Source organism: Schistocerca americana, chromosome 1, assembly GCF_021461395.2.
Source record: "Schistocerca americana isolate TAMUIC-IGC-003095 chromosome 1, iqSchAmer2.1, whole genome shotgun sequence".
Taxonomy (NCBI): Eukaryota; Metazoa; Arthropoda; class Insecta; order Orthoptera; family Acrididae; genus Schistocerca; species Schistocerca americana.
The window spans coordinates 1,206,265,052-1,206,286,710 of NC_060119.1; positions in this window are offsets into that span (position 1 = coordinate 1,206,265,052).

Below are 21,659 nucleotides of genomic sequence, written 5' to 3' on the forward strand. Positions count from 1 at the left end.
AAATAGGAATAGGACTTTTTCAGACAGTTTTGTTGTTAATGTGGAAAACAGGTCAGAGTTGTTGGAAACTGATGAGTTACGAACTCGTCCCTTTAGGAGAGTTAATTTAGAGGTGGAGCAGCTGCTTGGATCTGGTGTGGGCTCTTATACTACTGTGGTTCCTCTTAACTATTGTGGCTAGGTGTGACTGTATTAGACATGCCCTTGACCTCAACAGGAAAGGGAAAGGAAAACTGTCTGGGCTAATAGCAAATAAGGGGGCGGGGGTGGGGGGGGGGGGGGGGGGCAGCACTAACACATGTGGTAAAGCACCAGTGAACACTGATTACAAGTGACAGAACAGCAGTTTTTAGGGTAGGGAGGGCAAAAACAAGAGGTGTTCAGAGGCTAGCTGAAAATGGCATTCACATCGATAAAACAGGCAGCCAGAAAGCAAATTTTAATGTACACAGTTCATGGAAACAGCCCGTAACTGAAACTGGGGATGTTCGGAAACTGACGGAAAAATTAGTTTCATCCAGTTGTAATTCAGCCAGTGTTGAAGTAGTTTAACTGGTTCTTAAGATTGCTATTCAGACCTTCAGCCGTGAAACAGTTTTAAATTATGACTATTGTGGCTTTCAGCTGAGAAATAGTTTGAATTTGTTGTGATTAAGGCCTTCAGCCGTGGAAAACTCATTAATTTATTGTCACCTTTTATTTGTTGTTGTTTCCAAATAAAGTGTACGTGATTAAAAAACAAACTAACCAACGGTAATTGATTACGGCGCCGTCCACAATCGCAACGCAAGCCTGCCGTCCTTGGTACCAGGTCTCAGTCAGATCGTGGAAACGGGATTCAAATCAGCAGGACCTGCCCGACAGCAATTCGTCACAGTTGGGTCGTCCAAAGAGGCACAGACTATGCCGGTCGTCGCCGCACTTAAGACTCTGACTCCGTCGGGTCGTGAACTGGTTATAACTGCGTGGGTGTTCATCCCGTGCACAAGCACAAGCACCGCCACCCCGGAGACCAACTCCAGCTAGCAAGAGCACAGCCCACTTCGTAACCTCATCTGAAAGAGTCAACACAATGATACAGGACCGAAGAGGTACTTAGTTTCTGATGTACTTGTTCATTTAAACAGGAAGAGAACAGAATGAGATTTTCACTCTGCAGCGCAGTGTACGCTGATATGAAACTTCCTGGCAGATTAAAACTGTTTGCCGGACCGAGACTCGAACTCGTGACCTTTGCCTTTCGTGGGTAAGTGCTCTACCAACTGAGCTACCCAGGCACGACTCACGCCCCGTCACGGTGCGGCACACAATTTTAATCTGTCAGGAATTTTCATATCAGCGCACACTCCGCTGAAGAGTGAAAATCTCATTCTGGAAACATCCCCCAGGCTGCAGCTAAGCCATCTCCGCAATATCCTTTCTTCCAGGACCGCTAGTTCTGCAGGGTTCGCAGGAGAGCTTCTGTGAAGTTTGGAAGGTAGGAGACGAGATACTGTCAAAAGTAAAGCTGTGAGGACGGGGCGTGACTCGTGTTGGGTAGCTCAGATGGTACAGCACTTGCCCGCGAAAGGCAAAGTTCCCGAGTTCGAGTCCCGGTCCGGCACACAGATTTAATCTGCCAGAAAGTTTCGGGAAGAGAACAGTTTCTTAACCCGATCGTCAACTGGTGCTTTAATAGTCAATTACAGTGGTAACTTATCAAGCAATTCTGTGACAAAGTTAAGTAAATCTCTTATTCATTTAAGTAATAAAGTGAACTAACATTTCGTGTGTTCTAGTCTGATTAGCCTTATCCGAGAGCAGTCAAAGAACCCACGCTTCTGGCCAGACGAAAATATTTTCGACTGGTTCCAGCATGAGGGAGCATCTCGATTGCACTTATCCTCACTGCTGTATTGCTCGTGATAGTACAAGTAACTGGCCGCCAAGACAATCAGACCTTACACCGTTAGATTTTTGTTTATGGGTTGAAAGAAGTGTGAGGTGTACAAACGAAAGTTGAATACGCGAGATCGGCTGCTTGATCGCACGCACCACGGGCGCTGCTGCCCTCCTTAGAGAGCGTCCAAAGCCACTGAGATAAGCAACGCAACACGTTCTTTTTTTTTCTGTCATCAGTCCTCTGACCGATTTGATGCCGTCCGCCACGAATTCTTCTCCTGTGACTTCCTCTTCACCTCAGGGTAACGCAACATACATCCTCAACCATTTGCTGGATGTGTTCCAATCTCTGTCTTCCTCTACAGTTTTTACGCCTAGTAGCTGTCTCCAGTACCATGGACGTTATTCCCTGACGCTTAACACATGTCCTATTACGACATCTCAAATACTTTGATTCTCTTGTCTTCTGGTTTTCCCCCCATTTCCTCCTAAGAGTGCACAAATGCAATGACGCTGACTGTGGGATATTCGAACATTTATTGCGAACTGTGCAACCGCCGTATTGTCCCATGTACATAATGATTAGAGATAACTGAGATGAATATACATATTTTTCAGTTGATACTTGTTGTACATGTGTAAACTCGACAATGCACTGAATAATACAGAAAATAAATATGTCGATTAAATGAGTTCTACATTTACATAGATACTCGCAAATAGAGCGAGGCAAAAACGTTTCTGTGTGCCTCCCACGAGCCCTGATTTCTCGCATCTTATCTTCGTGGTCCTTACGATCAATGTACGTTGGTGGCAACAGAATCGTCCGACAGTCAGCCTCAAACGCTGGTTCTCTAAATTTTTCCAATAGTGTTTCTCGAAATGAACGTCGCCTTCCCTGCAAGAACTCCCATCTGAGTTCACAAAGGATCCCCGTAGAACGTGTTGTTCGAACCTACCGGTAACAAACCTAGCAGCCTGCCTCTGAACTGCTTCGAATTCTTCCTTCAATCCGACTTGATACAGATACCAAGCACTCGAGCAGTACTCAAGAATAGGTCTCACCAGCGTCCTATATGCAGTCTCCTTGTGAACCACGCTTTCCTGAAATTTTCTCAATAAACCGAAGTCCACCATTCGCCTTCCCTACCACATTGCACCTCATATCACTTTGCAACGTTACTCCCAGATGTTTAAACGACTTGACTGTGTCAAGCAGGCCACTGGTAATAGTGTATCCGAACATACAGATTTGATCTTCCTACTCATCCTACTTAAACTCACATTTTTTCCATATTTAGGGCTAGCTACCACTCATCGCATCAACTGGAAGTTTTGTCTAAGTCGTCTTTAATCTTTCTACAGTCACTCAACTTCGACACCTTGCTGCACACCACGGCATCACCATAAAACAACCGCAGACTGCTGCCCACACTGTCTGCAAAATCATTTACGCATACAGAGATCAACAGCGGTCCTATCACACTTCCCTGGGGCACTCATGACGACACCCTTGCCTCTGATGAACACTTGCCTTCGAAGACATCGTATTGGGTTCTATTATTTAAGAAGTCTTCGAGCCACTCACATATCTGTGAACTTATTCCATTTGCTCGTACCTTCGTTAATAGCCTGTATTGGAGCTCCGTGTCAAATACTTTCCGGAAATTTAGAAATATGGAATCTGTCTGTTGCGCTTCATCCGTAGTTCTCAATATATCTTGTAAAAAAGGGCAATCTAAGCTTCGCACGAGCGATGCTTTCTAAAACCATGCTGATTCGTGCACATAAGCTTCTTAGTCTCAAGGAGGTTTATTATATTATATGTTCGAGGATTCTGCAGAGGTCAGGGATATCGGTCTGTAATTTTGCGGGTCCGTCACCTGCGCTTTTTTCCAGTCGCTTGGAACTTTGCCCTTGGTAAAAGATTCACGACAAATGCAATTTGAGTAAAGGGCCAATGCTGTCTTGCGAACCATTCTGAGTGTTTGTCCACATAAGATTGTTTGCTTATCGTATCTTGTGGTATCCCTGAATACTTACCACTCTTCCTGGGAACGCCGTATATCCAAAAACAAATACTTGTTGGAATAAGGACTGTTTATTTCATCTGTGTCCTGATCTGTGAGCACTTACTGATGTAGACTGCTTTCCTGCTGACTCCATTGCTCCTTTCTAATCTCGCTGTGTTTGTACTTATGAGGGGATGACGCGAGCTTGGGAAATGGTTCAAATGGCTCTGAGCACTATGGGACTTAGCATCTATGGTCATCAGTCCCCTAGAACTTAGAAATACTTAAACCTAACTAACCTAAGGACATCACACACATCCATGCCCGAGGCAGGATTCGAATCTGCGACCGTAGCAGTCGCGCGGCTCCGGATTGAGCGCCTAGAACCGCTAGACCACCGCGGCCGGCCTTGATAAATGGAATCAGGGAATGAACTAAATGGTAATGTAGCTTAAGGAGCCAAGTACATCACCACCCTAACAGGATTTCGTTCTTGGGATATCGGTCTCGGAAAGCCAATGAGTTGAGATTAATATGTCGTCGGTTTTCTGGACATCGTTATAGTCGAGTGTAACAGTTCCACCTCGGCTGTCGCGGCAGTCAGTGTAGAGGTCGTTACCTTGCGTGCCCTGTATTCAGTGTCCAACTGGTTACCTGGCCACGGTGGCAGCACCGTCGTGTTTACTCCCCAAAAGCAGGGAAGAGAGGGATGAGCAATAACAGCATGCAGCTTAGCAGGTACAGCGATGTCACAGGCTACACGTCTCTACACGCCACTGGATGAAGTGGCAAACAGGAGCAGAACCGTTACGCCTCACCTTGGTTGCTCACGAAGCTTGACTGGCAGTATCCATAAAACTATCTTCCCCAGTGATGTCACTACTTACCACTCCGGTATCTGTTTCAGTTGCAGATGATAATGTCCTCCCTTCGCACGAATCTATGTTGACAGATCTTATTTTAGGAGGTCTGTTCAAAAATTTCATAACTGTGTCCACAAAATTTTTCTACTCTTACCTTTTACTTATCGGGCAAGGTCTCCTTCGAAATACTTTCTCCTACAGTTGATACACAGCTCCCAAAGCCATTTCCACTTCCAGTTGCAGTCTTGGTACGCCTACTGCTGGATCGCGTGAAGCGCCGTCTACGAACTTTCTTTTACGTCGTCTATCGTTCCAAATCTTCGTTCTTTCAACGGGCTTTTCAACTTCGAAAATTAGAAAAAATTGTCTGCAGGCACCAGGTCTGGAGACTGCGGAAGAGGTGGCAGCACAGTGATTTCGTTTTTTGTACAGTGATCACGCACCAACAGGAATGAATGTGCGGGTGCGTTATCGTTATGCAAGAGCCATGAATTTTATCGCCACATTACACGCCGTTTCCTTCTCACATTTCCTCGAAGCGTTGCAACACTTCCCGATAGTACCATCGGTTAATAGTTTGTCCCTGTCGCACGAATCCATCATGAACTAATCATTCAAAATCTAAGACAACTACAAGCTTCATTTTGACATTTGACTTGACCTGGCGAGCTTTTTTTGGTCTTTAAGAACCTTTCACGACCCAAAAGCTATTCATTGATCATTACGAGGCGAAGGTCTTTCCGGTTACCTTGCAGGGTAGCCGCGCAGTCAGGGCGCCTTGCCACGGTTCGGGCGGCTCCCCCTGTCGGAGGTTCGAGTCCTCCCTTGGGCATGGGTGTGTGTGTTGTCCTTAGCGTAAGTTAGTTTAAGTTAGATTAAGTAGTGCGTAAGCCTAGGGACCGAGCCGTGGGACGAACGGGGCGGCAACACAGTGCATTCCAAGATGCTATGTTAGGATTTCATGACATGATCCAACTGAAATGTTACATTCTTCTGCAATCTTCGACTGGTACGCACAATTTCGTTGACGTTCCTGGCATGAGCGTCGTCGGTAGACGTCCAAGGCGTGTTCAACGAGGGTCATCTTTAACTTCCAACTGGCCATTTTTAAACCGTGTGAACTATTCGTAACACCGAGTACGGCTTAAGCACTTTTAACAGGAGGCTTCCTGCATCATTTGGAACCGAGCGAGGTGGCGCAGCGGTTAGCACACTGGACTCTCGTTCGGGAGACCGATGGTTCAAACCCGCGTCTGGCCATCCTGGTTTAGGTTTCCGTGATTTTCTTAAATCGCTTCACGCAAATGCCGGGATGGTTCCTTTGAAAGGGCATGGCCGACTTCCTCCCTCATCCTTCCCTAATCCGATGCGACCGACGTCCTCGATGTTTGGTCCCCTCCCCCAAATCAACCCACCAGCCATGATTTGGGTGTCTCTTTAAATGTTTTGAGCCTCAAGCAAAATTTAATGCAAACGCGTTGCTCTTCTAAACCTGCCATCTCTAAATTCGCAAACTGTGCGACTCAACGTTGTACTCAATATGGCACTGAACAATAGCCAAGAGACATACAAGAACGTAACTTCCACCAGTTACACATTAAAAAAAATTAAGTGTCATGTAATATTTTGTGTAATTTGATATCTTATATAGACACCTTTTATTAACCTGATACGTTCCACATCATTACGAAGTGTCGTATTCATGATCTATGGAACAAGTACTGATCTAATCTACACTCCTGGAAATTGAAATAAGAACACCGTGAATTCATTGTCCCAGGAAGGGGAAACTTTATTGACACATTCCTGGGGTCAGATACATCACATGATCACACTGACAGAACCACAGGCACATAGACACAGGCAACAGAGCATGCACAATCTCGGCACTAGTACAGTGTATATCCACCTTTCGCAGCAATGCAGGCTGCTATTCTCCCATGGAGACGATCGTAGAGATGCTGGCTGTAGTCCTGTGGAACGGCTTGCCATGCCATTTCCATCTGGCGCCTCAGTTGGACCAGCGTTCGTGCTGGACGTGCAGACCGCGTGAGACGACGCTTCATCCAGTCCCAAACATGCTCAATGGGGGACAGATCCGGAGATCTTGCTGGCCAGGGTAGTTGACTTACACCTTCTAGAGCACGTTGGGTGGCACGGGATACATGCGGACGTGCATTGTCCTGTTGGAACAGCAAGTTCCCTTGCCGGTCTAGGAATGGTAGAACGATGGGTTCGATGACGGTTTGGATGTACCGTGCACTATTCAGTGTCCCTTCGACGATCACCAGTGGTGTACGGCCAGTGTAGGAGATCGCTCCCCACACCATGATGCCGGGTGTTGGCCCTGTGTGCCTCGGTCGTATGCAGTCCTGATTGTGGCGCTCACCTGCACGGCGCCAAACACGCATACGACCATCATTGGCACCAAGGCAGAAGCGACTCTCATCGCTGAAGATGACACGTCTCCATTCGTCCCTCCATTCACGCCTGTCGCGACACCATTGGAGGCGGGCTGCACGATGTTGGGGCGTGAGCGGAAGACGGCCTAACGGTGTGCAGGACCGTAGCCCAGCTTCATGGAGACGGTTGCGAATGGTCCTCGCCGATACCCCAGGAGCAACAGTGTCCCTAATTTGCTGGGAAGTGGCGGTGCGGTCCCCTACGGCACTGCGTAGGATCCTACGGTCTTGGCGTGCATCCGTGCGTCGCTGCGGTCCGGTCCCAGGTCGACGGGCACGTGCACCTTCCGCCGACCACTGGCGACAACATCGATGTACTGTGGAGACCTCACGCCCCACGTGTTGAGCAATTCGGCGGTACGTCCACCCGGCCTCCCGCATGCCCACTATACGCCCTCGCTCAAAGTCCGTCAACTGCACATACGGTTCACATCCACGCTGTCGCGGCATGCTACCAGTGTTAAAGACTGCGATGGAGCTCCGTATGCCACGGCAAACTGGCTGACACTGACGGCGGCGGTGCACAAATGCTGCGCAGCTAGCGCCATTCGACGGCCAACACCGCGGTTCCTGGTGTGTCCGCTGTGCCGTGCGTGTGATCATTGCTTGTACAGCCCTCTCGCAGTGTCCGGAGCAAGTATGGTGGGTCTGACACACCGGTGTCAATGTGTTCTTTTTTCCATTTCCAGGAGTGTAATCTGTGCCAACCGCATTTCGCTCCAACACACCATCGGCGCGAAATTACTAATATACTGAAATTTTTTGAACAGACCTCACATTCTTAGTTTCCTCGTACGCCCAGTATGTCTCCTCCAGTGGTCGTCACACACTCTTTGCTAGGGATCCACTTCCTTTCTAGTCTCTAATGCCATAACAGTGGAAGCTAATGTCATAGCAATAATAGCAAACAGAGTGAGAGGTTCAGTGTTTTTTGGGGCGTAATGCTGAGGTCTCATGTTTGACTCTTGGTGACCACCTCCAATTATTCTCTGGTGGAAAGGTCTGTAAAGAGGCAGACACAATCTTGTGGGGCAACTGAAAATTTACTTGAAGTTGAGAGCAATAAAACTGACTCCCAAGCCGCTGAAGTAGGTTACGTCGAAAGGCTATGTGAGGCAAGACGATTATTTATTTGCTTAAGAAGTACCACCTGTTATTTTTCTTGTTAATGACATGCTAGACCTATTACGATTACAGCTGTTATTCCTTGCAAGAGTGTGTAGCAATTCTGTAGGATACATACATATATATATATATATATATATATATATATATATATATATATATATATATATGTGTGTGTGTGTGTGTGTGTGTGTCTGTGTCTGTGTGTGTTGTGTGTGTGTGTGTGGCCGAGAGAGAGAGAGAGAGTGTGTGTGTGTGGGCGGGCAGGTTGCTAGGTAACGTGCACTGACGCACAACGCTACGGTCGTATTTCCGTCACCAGGGACGCATCTGCTCAAAATTGAGAACAGTCTACGCGTGACTAACAGCTGCAATAATTGTTTTACACCGCATTCCGGCTCCAATCCTAATGGTTTAATTGCACTGTATTTCCAATTACCTCCGCGGGCGATAAATTGTAGCCACTGTAAACAGTTTTCATAATTTCGTACGATGCCGCCCTACGCTGGAGGCTTTGGGAGTGGCAGTAAATTTTAGCAGACGCGCTCCTCTTTGCCAGCCCCGATTGTGCCTCACTCGAAATGACTGTTAAATTAAACACGCTTTGAGCGTGGTGTATAGGCCGGTCTATTTCCACGTTACGTAAATTTCCCTTGTGCAGTTTCTAGAATAACTTAGGAAATCGATTCCTCGTCATTTTGTAGAAAAATTAATAGTGGCCGAAAGACACCGTTATTCAAACGAGTAGCTTTATGCAATTGTTTGAGATCCATTGTTAATGATTTACCTACTTCACGAACATAACTTCACAACATTAATCTGTTTTCATGTATTCTAGTAGACTGTGTTTCAGTAGCGACTTCAAAACATGAAACGTATACAGCAGTCGTTCCTGATCGTCGAGCCAACACAGAAAGAATAAGGTTCCACAGTCGCTTGTGAAGGATGCAGGCTGACTAGCGCACCTCTAATTTTATTGCAAGGTGGAGATCCTCACATAACAACACAAATTCTCTTGTAAGTTTCATAAACCTGTAGGTTCTTCAATAGTGCAATTAAGTTTGCCAGTTTACAAAAGTCAAATGAGATATGGACGTTGTTCAAAAATTCAAATTGAATAAGGACAGTGAATACAAAATAAATTAGCAATGTAACGAAGATATTTTATGTGGTAAGCTTGTAACGTCCTGGGGATTTATCTTGTCGGAATTTCTAACCTGATCTAAAGTAATTACAACAGTTACATAATATTCGTTAACTTTTGTTAGTCATATAGCTCGGACTGAACTACAGGTCAACATTAAAAGCACTTTTCCAAGCATGCAACATTAACGTATAACCGGGCATTAAGTGTGCAAAGACACATCGTCATACAACGCAACACGCTAGATTTAAATTCGGTACTTCCGAAACGCAAATTCAAAATAATGCTCCTTTTACATAACAAGTTTTAAATTATCTACAACTACCCAAAAAGCACTATACGTCATTGCCATGACAACAGTTATTACAAAGAACCGAATACGTAATATTATATAGAGGTTTATCAAGTATATTAACCGTAATAATTTCACAGCCTACTTTGGAATGCTTCAATTCGACAATTTTCTACTAAGAACGGCAGTGCCAACACTTATGACTCAGTTAGGGAGTAGTACAACTCACCTTTATAAATCGCTCCATTAACTGTGCAGCGTTTGATGTCGGGCGTCTTTCCCAACACGACAGTTATCAATTTCATGCTTTAATCAACATGCTATCCTTATATTCTGTCGTGGACTTTTCTTACCAAAGTTCAAGATCATGAAACAAGCGGAAGCTTCCTGTTTTGTTTTTTGTTTTTTTTTTTTTATCTGAAGTAGATATCGTTCCTAAACGTCGAACTTAGTTAAAAGTTTATATGCTGCTGGACCATGGCCCAAATCAATACAACAATTAGTAGAATTTTAGTCGTACTAAATTTGGCCTTTGATGCAGTAAGGGCTATTTGCCTCCATATTCTTCCAGCCGGGGCGTTTTAACATTCCAACAGTCTTTTGCTGTTATGTGCAGCAGCTGACTGATTTTGACCACTACTAAACGGTGAGTGTGCTCTTCCCACGTGCACCAAGACTCGATGCATGAATGTGTCAGTACTTCGCAACCTCGACGTATAGATTCCAAATATAACAGTAATTCTTCCCTAAGTGAAAGATGAGCTTGTACAGAACTGCAGTAACTACTTAGTTAAGACACAGCTCCGTGGAAAATGGAGAATCTTTCTCATATAGTTCATAAGCAATAAATGTTTAAGTAATTAACACACTGAAGACCCGAAAAAATGGTACACCTGCCTAATATCGTTTAGAGCCCCCACGAACACGCAGAAGTGCCACAACAAGACGTGGAAAGGACTCGACTAATCTCTGAAGTAGTGCTGGCTGGAATAGACACCATGAATCAGGCGAGGCAGTCCATAAATCCGTAAGAGTGAGAGCGGGAGGATATCTCTTCCGAACAGCACTTTGCAAGGCATTACAGATATGCCCAATAATGTTCATGTAGACTGGTGGCCACCGGAAGTGTTTAAACACAGAAGAGTGTTCTTGGGGACACTCTAAAGACATTCTGGACATGCGGGGCGTCGCACTGTCCTGCTGGAATTGCCCAAGTCCAGTGGAATGCACAATGGGCATTAATGGATGCAGGTGATAAGACAGGATGCTTACGTACTATCACCTGCCAGAGTCGTATGTAGACGTATCAGGGGTGCCATATCACTCCCACCGCACACGCCCGACGTCGTTATAGAACCTCCACCAGCTTGCAAACAGTCCCCTGCTGACATGCAGGTTCCGCAGCTTCGTAAGGTTGTCTCCATACCCGTACACGTCCATCCGCTCGATACAATTTGAAATGAGACTCGTCCGATCAGGCAACGTGTTTCCAGTCAACAACAATCCATTGTCGGTGTTGATGGGCCCAGGCGAGGCGTAAAGTTTTGTGTCGGCTCCGAAATGGCTCTGAGCACTATGGGACTTAACATCTGTGGTCATCAGTCCCCTAGAACTAAGAACTACTTAAACCTAACTAACCTAAGGACATCACACACATCCATGCCCGAGGCAGGATTCGAACCTGCGACCGTAGCAGTCGCGCGGTTCCGGACTCAGCGCCTAGAACCGCGAGACCACCGCGGCCGGCTCGGCTCCGAAAGTCCATACCGATGATGTTTCGTTGAATGGTTCGTACGCTGACTCTTGTTGTTGACGACTCAGCATTGAAATCTGCAGCAGTTTGCTGAGGGGTTGCACTTCTGCCACGTTTTACTATTCAGTCTACGTTGATCTCATTCTTGCACGATCTTTTTCCGGCAGCAACGATGTCAGACATTTGATGTTTCGCGAATTCCTGATATTCAGGGTACACTCGTGAAATGGTCGTACGGGGAAATCCCCACTGTATCGCTACCTCGGCGATGCTGTGTCCCATCGCTCGTGTGCCGACTATAACACCACGTTCAAACTCACTTCAATCTTGATAACCTGTCATTGTAGCAGCAGTAACCGATCTAGCAACTGCGCCACACACTTGTTGTTGTATATAGGAATTGTCGACCCAAGCGACGTGTTCTGCCATTTACGTACCTCTGTACTTGTATATGCTTGCCTATACAAGATTCTTTGGCGCTTCAGTGTATAAGTAGTAACATCTAAATGTACAGTTTGAAAGCTTATAACCATAAAGTTTACATAAGTTAACAGGAATAGATAATATCGCAAAGATATTGCGTTACTGAGCCGTGCGCCATTGAATTAGTTGACGGGCGCCACTGGCTTGAGTGTAGTATCGACTATCCCTCTTGTGGCCCAATTGCTAATATCTACAAGGAAGAGTTGGTATCTGTGGGTTGTGTCCTTAGAAGGTCTCTGCTTTCCGATATATGTACGGGTTTTGCTGGCCTTAGTGATAGTGCACCAAGTCTGGGGACTGGCGGTAGCGTCGCGACAAGAGGTAGTCACGAGGTCCGAGCGGCCGATGCCACGAGCTGCGCAAGGAGGGCCCGCGAAGGTACCGGAGTACTACAAAAAGCAGGCTGACATCCCGTCGGTTGGTTGGCTACATTCGTGTCGGACGACCGCTCGTGGCCTGGGTGCCCTCTTCTACCTGGCTTTTATCGACAGCACTCACAAGGGGACCTCCCCATCGCACCACCCTCAGATTTAGTTATAAGTTGGCACAGTGGATAGGCCTTGAAAAAATGAACACAGATCAAGCAAGAAAACAGGAAGAAGTTGTGTGGAACCATGAAAAAAATTAGTAAAATATACAAACTGAGTAGTCCATGCGAAAGATAGGCAACATCAAGGAACTTGTGAGCTCAGGAGCGCCGTGGTACCGTAGTTAGCGTGAGCAGCTGCGGAACCAGAGGTCCTTGGTTCAAGTGTTCAAATCTTCTCTCGGGTGAAAATTTAGCCGGCACAGTAGCTGAGCGTGTTGGGTCAGAGGGTTACGTGCTCTCTGTAATAAAGAACTGAGTTACTCGAATAACAACGAACTTCAATGGATGTTTTACGACGTCCGCCCTGAGCAGATGCAACGATCAAAAGCGAACAAAATGAGATTTTTTTTTAAAAAAAAAAAAAAAAAGAAAGTCTTCCCTCAACTGAAAATTTTACTTTCTTTATTTTCGCAAAGTTATGATCTGTCCGTTCGTTCATTGACGTCTCTGTTCACTGCAATAAGTCTTGCGACCGCACCGCAAAACCGTGCGATTAGTGACGAAAGGACGTGCTTCTCCAATGGGAACCGAAAACATTTGATCGCAGGGTCATAGGTCAACCGATTCCTCCACGGGAAAACACGTCTGATATATTCTATACGACACTGGTGACGGCATGTGCGTCACATGACAGGAATATGTTGTCGACCCACCTAACTTGTACAGTTAGCGAATGGGTAAAAAGATTCTTCTACCTTGCCCGATTTAGGTTTTCTTGTAGATGTGATAATCAATCCCAAAAAAGTGATGAAAACATAAGAGTTTGTCACACAAACTGAAAATAGAAAATTAAACTTTTCACTCGAGGGAAGACTTGAACCTAGGACCTCTCGTTCCGTAGCTGGTCTCGCTAACCACGGGACCACGGCGCTCCACGACAGTGAGTGTCCTTGATGCTGCGTATCTTGGCATGGACTACTCAGTTTGTATATTTTACTAATTTTTTTCATAGTTCCACATAACTTCTTCCTGTTTTCTCGATTGATCTGTGTTCAGTTTTTCAAGGCCTAACCACTGTACCAACTTATAACTAAATCTGAGGGGGGTGCGATGGGGAGGTTCCCTTGTCAGTAACCGCTGCGACGCGCCGTGGATCCATAGAACTGCTTGCTGATAGAGGGGAGTAACATTCTGTAATGCTCGTGGTGATTTGTGTCATTGTCTACCTGCCCTCCTTATTATTTTCTGGTTTGTACCCGACCCTCAGAGTTTTACTCGGTCAGCTCTTTGGTCGTAAATATAGGTAGTAGTATTGTACTAAGACACTTGTTATCGTTTGAAAATTTGTCCCGCTATTATATTGCCTTTCCTTTCTGGTTTGTACCTGACCATTAATCTGTTCTGTTGTGTCCACGCCAATGGCGCAACTGGAGCTCGTACACTGTGACAGCTTCCGACTGGCGCCACGTGCGGCTCTCTGAAGTTCGCCGCCAGCCTCAAGCGTGACCCAAGCAGCAACCTCCGCGCCGCCGCCATTGTGATGGACTTCCGAGTTGTGATAATCGGCGGCCACAGGCAGCAACGGATCATTCATATTCGGCGATGTCGTACGACAGTTCTAGTACCGAGGTCCAGGATTGCAGTTCATAGTGGGGATGAGCCTGTGAAAGTAAGTCTACAAGTGGAGACGCCTGTAGCCTTTACATAGGAACAGGTGTTCACCACAGTGATGGACAGTGTGGCGCCTAGGACGGACACAGCCTTGTTGAGACTCTATTCAGTAATGCACCCCTTGACAGAACACTGCTTAGTTGTATCTGTTCGCAAGCACATCCAGTGAGTTGCTGTACAACTTTAGTTAAGTATCGCAGCGCAATAAAGTGTATATTTGTGTGTCACAATTTTGTTTGTACTGTCACAGTTACTCTTATCACTCGGAGCACATAAACCTAATACATGTGCGAGCCATCCTAACCAGATGACCCATACACTTCATGTTCCTTAATGAATTATGTAGGAAGTTGTCCCTGCACGGTCTCGCTAACCCATTGCCTCTTTCTTTCCAACTACAGGGCTATTACAAATGATTGAAGCGATTTGATAAATTCACTGTAGCTCCATTCATTGGCATATGGTCATGACACACTACAGATACGTAGAAAAACTCATAAAGTTTTGTTCGGCTGAAGCCGCACTTCAGGTTTCTGCCGCCAGAGCGCTCGAGAGTGCAGTGAGACAAAATGGCGACAGGAGCCGAGAAAGCGTATATCGTGCTTGAAATGCACTCACATCAGTCAGTCATAACAGTGCAACGACACTTCAGGACGAAGTTCAACAAAGATCCACCAACTGCTAACTCCATTCAGCGACGGCATGTGCAGTTTAAAGCTTCTGGATGCCTCTGTAAGGGGAAATCAACGGGTCGGCCTGCAGTGAGCGAAGAAACGGTTGAACGCGTGCGGGCAAGTTTCACGCGTAGCCGCGGAAGTCGACGAATAAAGCAAGCAGGGAGCTAAACGTACCACAGCCGACAGTTTGGAAAATCTTACGGAAAAGGCTAAAGCAGAAGCATTTCTTAAACAGGAGATTGGAAAACCGATGGATCGGTCGTGGTGTAGATCATGATCAACAATTCATGTCATGGCCTCCACGCTCTCCCGACTTAACCCCATGCGATTTCTTTCTGTGAGGTTATGTGAAAGATTGAGTGTTTGAACCTCCTCTGCCAAGAAACGTGCCAGAACTGCGAGCTCGCATCAACGATGCTTTCGAACTCATTGATGGGGACATGCTGCTCCGAGTGTGGGAGGAACTTCATTATCGGCTTGATGTCTGCCGAATCACTAAAGGGGCACATATCGAACATTTGTGAATGCCTAAAAAAACTTTTTGAGTTCTTGTATGTGTGTGCAAAGCATTGTGAAAATATCTCAAATAATAAAGTTATTGTAGAGCTGTGAAATCGCTTCAATCATTTGTAATAACCCTGTACGTCTTCATCATTTCCCAGTCACTCTTTGCTAGCGCAGACTACCTACATTTCTCTCCCCCTCAGAGCTCGCTATGTCACAAAATATTATTTCTGGTACACATGTAAAGACATTATTTTCTGTCACTATATAGTTATTATTACGAGTATTACTGATAGTTGCAGTAATAGTAATAGTAGTAGAAGTAGTAGTACTTTACTAGTCCTTAAGTCTATACTGTTTATTCATCAGGCGAAACAGTTTACATCCGGCCACGACTATCGGACTTAGTGATAGTGCACCAAGTCACTTCTTTTCCACAGGGGTACTGGATATATAGAACTGACATGGGCAAGCAAAGCATCACTTGATGTGCTAATTACCAAACTGTTTTCTTGAGGTTCAATGTTCGACATTAATACCACTACAAGTTCATCTGAAACTGTAACTACTCGTTGGTACTAGACGATGATTCTGATTGCTGCAGTTGAGTTCTCGAACTGCGTTGAGCTCTGGTGTGCTCAACACGGTAGTGACGTCGGTACGAGGGAGATGCAGGTGCTGAGAGGGAGGCGTGGTCTTCTGGACCGCCTCCCATACGTCATTGCGGATTGCAGTGAGCCCTCACAAATGTCCGTGGTATCGATCTGCGTTGCCGACTTCACTGTGGCACCGTGACCTCTGAATGTACCTACATATATTGAAATCATCTTTAATTTTTAAAACTGTTTTACTGCTATTCTTTGACATCGTCAGTGGGGTGATATAAGGTCTGGTCTGTTGGTTTAAAACATGTGTGGATGAAAATCCTGCGTCAAGATTGCAAATTTTCTTTATTGTATTACCAGTTTCGGCTCATTAACTATCTATCCTACGATCGATCTAAAATGTCGTTCATTGTGTGATGGTCATTACACGTCGTCGTATTCTTAGAGCCAAGTCACCCTAAAACGAGAAATCGTTGTTACTTTATATACTCAACTACGTTTCTTCATTTTAGGGCGGCTTAGATCAAACAGCACGACGATGTGTAATGATTGTCAAATGCTAAACATTTTAGTTGATCTGAGAATACTCGTTGGGAAACCAATACTCAGTGAAAAAATGTGCGATTTTGGCGTAGGATTTTTGTCCACAAGTGTTTTATTTTGTTGCTATTTGTCATATTAAACTTACTGTTGTTTAGAAGGTAACTACGATGAAGAAAATACTGTGTATATAAACCCTAGTGCGATGTTAGAGCTGAAGGGCTTAATCTCATCAGGCTGTATAAATAAATGTTCAGAACGTACTGGTGGACAGTTCACATAATATTCTCACGTGAAACCGACATTAAATTGTGATATATTTTTTTGAGACACGCTGCACAGGCTTTCCTTATGTGGATAATAGACACACACCAAAAAAAGTTTTGCATCACTACGGTTCCGAGAGTTCCGGAACCTGTAAAGAAAACTGGAATAGAGATCAACGTAAACATCATTTCCTCCCTTTTTATTGCTCATGAAAGCCACATGTTGCATGTTGTACCACCATACAGCGAGACTTTCTGTGGTAGTGCTCCAGATTGCTGTACACACCGGTACCTCTTAAAGCCCAGTAGCACGTCCTCTTGCATTGCTGTATGTCTGTGTTCGTCGTGGCATACTATCCACAAGTTCATCAGGGCACTGTTGGTCCAGATAGTCCCACTCTTCAACGGCGAATCGGCGTAGATCCCTCAGAGTGGTTGGTGGGTCATGTCGTCCATAAACAGCCCTTTTCAGTCACTCCTAGGGATGTTCGACAGGGCTCATGTCTGAAGAACATGCTCCCACTCTAATCGAGTGATGACGTCATTCACAAGATGTACAAGATGGGGGGAGGGGGGTAGGGGGCGAATTGTCGTTCGTGAAGACTAATGCCCCGCCTATATGCTGCCGATATGGTTGCACTACCGGTCGGGGGGTGGCATTCACGTATCGTACAGCGTTCCATGACCACCAACGGCGTACGCCGACCCCACATAATGCGACCCCAAAAAATCAGGGAACGTCTACTTTGCTGCAGGCGTTCAGCCTGACCGGATTGCCTCCAAACACGTCTCCAACGATTGTCTGGTTGAAGGCATATGCGACACTCATTGGTGAAGAGAACGTGATGACAATCCTGACCGGTCCATCCGGCATGTTGTTGGGCGCATCTGTACCGCGCTGCATGGTGTCGTGGTTCCAAAGATGGACCTCGCCATGGACGTCGGTAGTGAAGTTGCGCACCATGCAGCCTATTGTGCACAGTCTAAGTCTGAGTCGTAACACGACGTCCTGTGGCTGCACGAAAAGCATCATCCTACATGGTGGCTTTGTTTTCAGTGTTCCTCCAAGCCATTTATTTATTTATTTAGCGTATGGTTCATAACATCACAGTAAAAATTACAAAAACAACACGATTTTAAAAAAATCACATATGTTTAAACAGAGCAATAAATAACAGTTTATATACACTCCTGGAAATTGAAATAAGAACACCGTGAATTCATTGTCCCAGGAAGGGGAAACTTTATTGACACATTCCTGGGGTCAGATACATCACATGATCACACTGACAGACCCACAGGCACATAGACACAGGCAACAGAGCATGCACAATATCGGCACTAGTACAGTGTATATCCACCTTTCGCAGCAATGCAGGCTGCTATTCTCCCATGGAGACGATCGTAGAGATGCTGGATGTAGTCCCGTGGAACGGCTTGCCATGCCATTTCCACCTGGCGCCTCAGTTGGACCAGCGTTCGTGCTGGACGTGCAGACCGCGTGAGACGACGCTTCATCCAGTCCCACACATGCTCAATGGGGGACAGATCCGGAGATCTTGCTGGCCAGGGTAGTTGACGTACACCTTCTAGAGCACGTTGGGTGGCACGGGATACATGCGGACGTGCATTGTCCTGTTGGAACAGCAAGTTCCCTTGCCGGTCTAGGAATGGTAGAACGATGGGTTCGATGACGGTTTGGATGTACCGTGCACTATTCAGTGTCCCCTCGACGATCACCAGTGGTGTACGGCCAGTGTAGGAGATCGCTCCCCACACCATGATGCCGGGTGTTGGCCCTGTGTGCCTCGGTCGTATGCAGTCCTGATTGTGGCGCTCACCTGCACGGCGCCAAACACGCATACGACCATCATTGGCACCAAGGCAGAAGCGACTCTCATCGCTGAAGACGACACGTCTCCATTCGTCCCTCCATTCACGCCTGTCGCGACACCACTGGAGGCGGGCTGCACGATGTTGGGGCGTGAGCGGAAGACGGCCTAACGGTGTGCGGGACCGTAGCCCAGCTTCATGGAGACGGTTGCGAATGGTCCTCGCCGATACCTCAGGAGCAACAGTGTCCCTAATTTGCTGGGAAGTGGCGGTGCGGTCCCCTACGGCACTGCGTAGTATCCTACGGTCTTGGCGTGCATCCGTGCGTCGCTGCGATCCGGTCCCAGGTCGACGGGCACGTGCACCTTCCGCCGACCACTAGCGACAACATCGATGTACTGTGGAGACCTCACGCCCCACGTGTTGAGCAATTCGGCGGTACGTCCACCCGGCCTCCCGCATGCCCACTATACGCCCTCGCTCAAAGTCCGTCAACTGCACATACGGTTCACGTCCACGCTGTCGTGGCATGCTACCAGTGTTAAAGACTGCGATGGAGCTCCGTATGCCACGGCAAACTGGCTGACACTGACGGCGGCGGTGCACAAATGCTGCGCAGCTAGCGCCATTCGACGGCCAACACCGCGGTTCCTGGTGTGTCCGCTGTGCCGTGCGTGTGATCATTGCTTGTACAGCCCTCTCGCAGTGTCCGGAGCAAGTATGGTGGGTCTGACACACCGGTGTCAATGTGTTCTTTTTTCCATTTCCAGGAGTGTATAAGGACACCGCCAATTGTAAATTTACACTCACAGAAGAGCAATCACAAGCAGACGTCCAGCTTAGATAATAAATAGTCGATTGCCTCTTGGGTCGCCATTAGGAAATCCTGTGGGTCACCCTCGTATGCCCTTAGTGGGCATTCCAGCACGATGTATTTGACCGTCTGTCTCTCAGCGCCACAGTCGCAATAGGCCGAAGGAAGTTTACCCCATCTGTGTAAGGAGTCGGCGCATCTCCCACAGTTGATTACTCGTAGGTAGCGGTCATTCACTGCAGAGGTAGCCCTGAGCGAGGCATGTCATCGACAGTTCCTGTCTCTGTATATCTCCTCCACGTCCTAGCAACATCGCTTTGATTCACTCCGAGACGCCTGGACACTTCCCTTGTTGAGAGATGTTTCTGGCTCAAAGTAAGAATGCGGACGCGATCGAACAGCGATATTGGCCGTATAGGTATGGGTGAACTACTGACAACACTTTTAGTTTCGTTTGGTTATGTCAAGTTCCGTAGATCATTTTCATCATTATTTTATCGACATGATGTGCAACAAGTCACATTATATATATATGAATAGCGCTAATATTAATATTACTGAAATTTTTAGTTCTACACATGCAGCTACATTTAGAGCTACAATTTTTTCGTTTTTTAAACAATTTTTGAAACAGAAACTCGTCTAGCGCTGTACCTCGTTCCTGGTGGAATGACTGCAACTGATCGGTTGTCGGACCCCTTCCGTCTAATAGGCGCTGCTCACAAATGGTTGTTTACATCTTTGTGTGCGTTTGGTGATATCTCTGAACAGTCAAAGGAACTGCGTCTGTGATACAGTATCCAGTCAACGTCTATATTCATACATAAGTGACACTCCAAAAGTAAGTTTCGTCACTGTTTTCACAAGAATACTTCATTGTCAAAACCAAATGCATCATGGCATCATGAAATATTCACCTTGCAGTATTTTGCGATGCAGTCGCGACCGACATCAAGACATTTGTCGTTGCGTGCGATCAGTTTGAAGTAACCACTCTGGTGAAAGTCGATGCAAGGAATTTTCGTTCGTGTTGTGGAAGGACGCCCGCTTTTACCCTGATCCTACACACTCTGCCTTCCTTCTCTGAACATGCAACACCGGCGATCAATCATTTGATGAGATACGACCTCTTCACTATATTCAGTCTGTATGCGTTCGTGAGTCCGTGGTCTAGGGGTATAGTCGGCTCTCAGCCGTTGCAGCGTGCGGACGGCCCCGCGCGCTGGCCAGTGCTCCGCTGCAGGCGTTGTTTACTTCCGCGTCGTAGCTCTCAGGCTTGCGTCCGTCCACCGTGAACAACATGTCGAGCGCTTACCGCCGTGCGACCCTTAAAGTTTCCTTCCCAGCTGAACATACGCGACCACGTGCACATGAAGTTGAAACGTTCATACGTGAAGAAGTTCGTTTAGATCCTAACCACGTTATCGGAATCCATTTTTCGATCATGAGTAGTGTCGTTCATATTAAAATGACAAACACCGAGGTGTGTGAAGATGTTATTCGCCGCCATGCCAATGGACTTAAGTTCAAATACTCTGATGGTCACGTCGGAGCTGTAACACTTGAACTCGCAGAGTACGGTCAACGCACGATTAGGGTGTTTGAACTACCTTTTGAAGTGCCGAAGGACGAAGTTGTCTCTGCGTTACAACCATACGGTAACGTCATCGGCTACGTAGAGGAAAAATGGCAAACCTTCACGACCTACCATGTCCTTAATGGTGTGCGTCAGGTCAAAATTGAACTGAAAAAACATATTCCATCATACCTGACCATTGGCGGGGTGCGAGCCATTGTCATGTACGACGGCCAACCCCGAACATGTGCGGGATGTGGACAAGAATGCCACGTCAGATCCGCCTGCATGCGACGCCGCCTGATCCAGACGCCGGTCGGCGAGGAAGCGTCCCCAGCGGTGATGACTCAGATCCCTGTCACATACGCCAAGGTTGCCCAGGAAGGTAGCATGTCTACACAGAGTCTTCCTGCTCCGTTGACGTCGTCTGATCAGGTAGATGCAACCGCTCCTGAGATTCCTTCTGAGGTGCCCCAGACGCCAGATCCTAACCTGCCGAATCATCGCAGCACTGTGACTGAAAATGCTACTGAGATGGACGTTGATCCGGGAGTGGTACCTACTTCTGCTTTCCTTCAGACTGGTCCGGAGTCAGACGAAAGCCATCCGCAATCGGACTCTGAACGACT